Raw genomic sequence first — 6000 nt, forward strand, 5'->3', positions numbered from 1 at the left:
GGATTAGTTTTTGCCTTTAGCAGAGTTTGCCTACAACAACAGCTACCATTCGAGTATCCAGATGGCTCCTTATGAGGCTTTGTATGGTAGGCGGTGTCGGTCGTCGGTTGGATGGTTTGAGCCGGGAGAGGCTCAGTTGTTGGGTACAGATCTAGTGCAGGATGCCTTGGACAAGGTCAGGATCATTCAGGATAGGCTTCGTACAACTCAGTCCAGGCAAAAGATTTATGCCGACCGCAAGGTTCGTGATTTGGCATTCATGGTCGGTGAACGGGTATTGCTTCGAGTGTCGCCTAGGAAGGGCGTGATGAGATTTGGGAAAAAGGGCAAGCTTAACCCTAGGTTCATTGGCCCGTTTGAGATTCTTGATCTAGTGGGAGAGGTGTCTTACAGACTTGCATTGCCACCGATCTTATCAGCCATGCATCCAGTGTTTCATGTGTCCATGCTTCAGAAATATCACGGCGATCCATCCCACGTATTAGATTTCAGCACTGTCCAATTGGACAAGGACTTGTCTTATGAGGAAGAGCCTATAGCTATTCTAGACCGGCAGGTTCGTCAGTTGAGGTCGAAGAGTTTTCCTTCTGTTCGTGTTCAATGGAGAGATCAGCCTGCTGTGGTATCGACCTGGGAGTCCGAGTCCGATATGCAAAGTCGTCATCCCCATCTTTTCCCCGACTCAGGTACTTCCTTCTTTGTCCGTTCGAGGACGAACGATTATTTTAGAGGTAGAGAATGTGATCACCTGTTTTAAAAGTAAATACTGCATTCCGAGGCCTTAAAAACCTCTTTTTGTCTCACCTCAATTTGCATGCGCAGTCCGGCGCGTAACAGGAAAGCCAATATGTGAAAATCTGTGAAAAATGATAAATTTTGATTATAAAATAAATTAAGTTGACTTCGGTTAATATTTTAGGTAAACGGACCTGGACCCGTGATTTGACGGTCCGGGAAGGTCCGTAGGAAAATATGGGACTTAGGCGTATGCCCAGAATCAAATTCCGAGGTCCCAAGCCCGAGAAATGACTTTTTAAAGAAAATTGTTTTCTGAGATTATTTATGAGATTTGGAAATGAAGTGTGATTAGAACTTGATGGTATCGGGCCCGTATTTTGGTTTCGGCGCCCGGTATAGGTCTTATATGTGATTTAAGATAAGTTTGTGAAATTTGGTAAGAAACGGACTTGAAACGACGTGAATCGGATCATTTTTGAGAAAATTGAAAATTTGAAGTTCTTAAGAAAATTTTATGATTTGATGCAAAATTCATAGTTGTTGATGTTATTTTAATGATTTGAATGCACGAGCGAGTCAGTATGATGTTTTTAGGTTGGTGTGCATGTTAGGTTTGGGGCCCCGAGGGCTCGGGTGAGTTTTGGATAGGCCATGGGGTGAATTTTTGGACTTATGGAATTGCAGGCTTCAGCTATTTCTGTGCAGGCATGCAGGCTTCGCATTTGCGACTCCTGGCTCGCAAATGTGATATCGCAAATGCGATATCGCAATGTGAGGGCTTTGTTGCAATTGCGAAAGTAGCCCAGGCTAGCTCTCCCTCACAAATGCGATGCACCCCTTTTGGGCCTGTTATCGCAAATGCGATCCTTTGTTCGCATTTCCCATCTCGCAAATGCGAGAACCCATTCGCAATTCCCAACATAGCAGAGGTCGGGGTTCACAATTCTCATACTTGCAACCTGCAATTTTTATGCTTAGCCGATAATCAACCATTTTTCACATCTCTTCAAAACACAAACTCCCTAGGGCGAATTTTCAAGAACAACTCTTCTTCCAAATCAATTGTAAGTCCATTTTAACTCATTTTTTTCAATCATTAACATCTTTTCACATAATTTCAACTCAAATCAATGATTTTCATTGGGGAAATTGGGTGTTTTGGGTAGAACTTAGGTTTTTCAAAAATTGGGGATTCGGACCTCGATTTGAGGTCTGATTTCAAAACAAATTATATATTTGGGTTCGTGGGGGAATGGGTAATCAGGTTTTGGTTCGAACCTCGGGTTTTGACCATGTGGGCCCGAGGCGATTTTTGACTTTTTGGGTAAAAACTTTGGAAAACTTATTTTCATGCATTAGAATTGATTCATTTAGCGTTTATTGATGTAATTAAGTAACTTGTGGCTAGATACGAGCGAATTGGTGGTGGAATCAAGAGGTAAAGCGATAGTAGAGACTTGAATTGTGTTCTTGGCATCGAGGTAATTGTTTGGTCTAACCTTAGCTTGAGGGATTAGGAGTCGTGTCTTATTTGCTACGTGTTAATTGTGAAGTATGATGTATAGGCATGGTGACGAGTATCTATACGTCAGTGTCAAGCACGCCCGTGAGTCTTGTATTGTAATTGTTATCACTCCGTTGTGGTTTATTACGCTTCACATGTTATTATCATTACTGTTCCCTTGCCGGGATGTTATTATCAATATTGTTCCCTTGCCGGGATATTATCATCATTATTGTTCCCTTGCCGTGATGTTATTGTCATATTATTGTTCTCTTGCTGGGATGTTTATTTTGATATTATTATTTCCTTGCCAGGACCTTTTTGTGATTGGTTTGATAAAAGAAATGGGAGCGGGTTTCATGCCTGCAACAAGATATATGAAATGGGAGCGGGTTGCACGCCTGCAACAAGATATATGAAATGGGAGCGGGTTGCACGCCTGCAACAAGATATGTGAAATGGGAGCGGGTTGCACGCCTGTAACGAGATATGTGAAATGGGAGCGGGTTGCATGCTTGCAATGAGATATATGAAACGTGATCGGGTTGCACGCCTGCAATGAGATATGTGAAATGGGACCGGGTTGCACGTTGCAACGAGATATATGAAATGGGATCGGGTTGCACGCCTGCAATGAGATATATGAAATGGGATCGGGTTGCACGTCTGCAACGAGATATGTGAAATGGGATCAGGTTGCACGCCTGCAATGAGATATAAGAAATGGGATCGGGTTGCACGTCTGCGACAAGATGTGAAATGAAAGTGAATTCTGCATTTATTTTCCTTATCCTTGTTAGTAATTGGATTTTGGTTTCTTTATATTCTTTTGATATTCTGTTGTTATATGTTATTCCCCGAAGCATGTTTCCGCTGCCCAAATTTTAACTATAATTACCTGCTTTTATATTTCCACTGTATATGATTTAACTGCACAGGTTTATTTGGTAGTTTGGTCCTAGCCTCGTCACTACTTCGTCGAGGTTAGGCTAGACACTTACCAGCACATTGGGTCGGTTGTGCTGATATTATACTCTGCACTCTTTCGTGCAGATCTCAGTATTGTAGACTTCGGACCGCAATGAGGTTGCTGCCTTCAGTCTAACATGCGACCCGAGGTAGTCCTGCAGGCGTCCACGGGCCTTGGCATCACCTCCTATCTTTCCTTTATCCTGTTTCCTTTACTTATTTTAGAAACAGTGTATCTTTTATCTTTCAGACTTTGTATTTAGTATTCTTAGACCGTCTGTGAAACAGTGACACTAAATTCTGGATAGAGTTGCTTTTAGACTTCCGCAGTTTGTATTAAGATAAATTTTCAGATTGTGTTCCGCTTAATTATTTCCGCTATAATATCTACTCATCACTGATAATGGTTTAAAACTGGAAAATGTTAAGTAGTTAGAATAATTTGGCTTGCCTAGCTTTCACCAGTATGCGCCATCACGACTCCCGAGGGTGGGAAATCCGGGTCGTGACACTCTTCTGACTAGGGAGAATGCCTAGGAGGTACGGTTCTTCTCTACTAGGGAAAAAGTGTAGGAGATCAAAACCTTCTTAACTAGGGGAATGCCTAGCAAGAACCTCCTCAAACAGCCTTTGTGCTGACATAATATGGGCACGACACTTGAAAAATTCAAGCTTCCAAGCTTTGATTTGGACATAGTCTTCGTCCCTGTTTCAAACAAAGAAAACTTGTGAGTTCAAACACGGTAGTTGGTTTGTGGCCTTGACTTTGAGGGTGATTGCTCCTTCACTTCCCATGGTAACTTTGATTTCAACTCGAAAGACCTTGCTTGTTTATTGACTAACCACTTTCTCTGTCACCCTTATCACAGAAAATACCTCTGATCCGTTCAAACCCAACACCCTCTATATGTTGCACTGTGCTCAAGAATTGACATATACGGAACCTTTGTATTTCACATTAATCCTAAAGTACGTCAATTGCCACCCACTCAGTATGCATACTGTTCTTTCCTAAGTTATGCCGCTTTAATGTGCTAGCCAGATTCCGTTTTGTGCAATTGGAAAGCTTGTAGCAAATTTTGAAGTCATTTCTCACTTGTTCTGACCAAACAGACTCAGGAAGAGGAAGTAAACAATACAAAAAGAACAGAGTAAAGGACAATGGAAAGAGATGATTCCTAACAAGAAAACTACAAAGTAGAAACTTATCAGATGTGGATACTAACTCTAATGACCATGACATGCACCTTTGGATTAAGTGGCCTAATCTGTCAAGCAAGTCTAATGTTCAACTCTTGTTGTACCTCTGAGTCGTGAAACTGCGCTTCAATGCTCCGATTATCTTATCTGATTCACGGTCCTTGTTCGACTTGTACTGCCCGAAGGGTTTTCACCATCAAGCTTCTCTCATTTTGTTCTTTCTCTCAACTTACCGTGGCCTTATGGTGCCTGTGAAGGTTTTCAATAAGACTCTCTTATTTTTTCTTTTCTCCTTCTTTCCTATGATTCTGCAGATGACAAGGCATTGACCATAGTAAAAACATCATATGCCCCTGGCATGTCTATCTCGGCACTCTCAAAGATTAGCTGGGAGGTCTTTTTGGACTGTAATGTGGCTTTTGGACAGGGTTAGAAAGAAAGGATATCATAAAGGCTCAAAATAACTAAGACAACATGGTTAATTTATTTACAACTTTTGGAATCAATTCTAAAAACTTTTCCCCAATTTCTAAAACAAGAGAATTTATTTTTTTTCTTTTTCTTTTTGAGATGGAATTTCTAAGAAAGACTTTCTCACTCTCGACTTCGTGGGATTATGAAATATTTATTCGGTGCGACTGAACCTTAAGGCTACCTACGTATCTTGTGGTGACAAGAATCAGGTCGAACGTAGTTCAAAAAGATACTTTTTGTTGCTATTTTCCTTTCTTTTTTCTTTTTCCTTCTTCTTTCTTTCCTTTTTTTTCTTTTCTTTTTTTTCTTTTCTTTTTTTTCTTTTTGACTTTTCTTTTAGAATGAACTTTCTAAAACAAACCTATGGGGATATGAATTTTTTTTCCTTTTTTTATGTAATGACTCTAACTCGATTCCAAAAGAGGGGAGATCAAGAAAATTAGCATAGGCTCAAAAGGTGTACTGAATGGTATAAAGTGTTTGGGTAGCTAAAAGAGAGCCTCCCAATCCCTGAAAATGCCAAGTACAACACATGCAACTTGAAAATGAAAAAGGAAGAGCGTACACAATATTTCTTTTACAGCTTCGGCATTGATATCACTGATATGCCTTAAACCTTTTTTAGTGCCTTGTCAAGTACAGAACCCTCGTTCGGTGATTACCTCTTCACAATGGATATCCTCCATCAATTCGGAGAAAACTTTCTTGACTTTATCTTGCAACATGAGATGCACTTGAAATCAAAGTTGCTTATTTCAAATTGTCCGGAATGCACTCTCCTTTAACAAATTCTTGTCATCCCATTAACTTCCCAAATTATCTGCCCCAGTTTCACACAGTTCGGGCTTTAAATGATCTCAAAATGTCCAAATCTGTACTTATTTCCCTCAAATGTCCCTATCATCTTCAAAATTGTTTCATTGCTTCGTGATTAAACTAAATTTTAAGACCAGGCCTAGAATTATGCATGCATGTCATGTCACTAGAGCCAACATGAAAAGAACTATAAAAGGAAAAGAGAACTAAACAAAAAAAAGACTAGAAATAACAAAAAACAAAAAATTGCATTAGATAGACGGTGAAAGGGTTTGAACAACAAAACAAGCAAAATAAAC

The sequence above is a fragment of the Nicotiana sylvestris genome, chromosome 2 (genome assembly GCF_000393655.2).
Source record: "Nicotiana sylvestris chromosome 2, ASM39365v2, whole genome shotgun sequence".
Taxonomy (NCBI): Eukaryota; Viridiplantae; Streptophyta; class Magnoliopsida; order Solanales; family Solanaceae; genus Nicotiana; species Nicotiana sylvestris.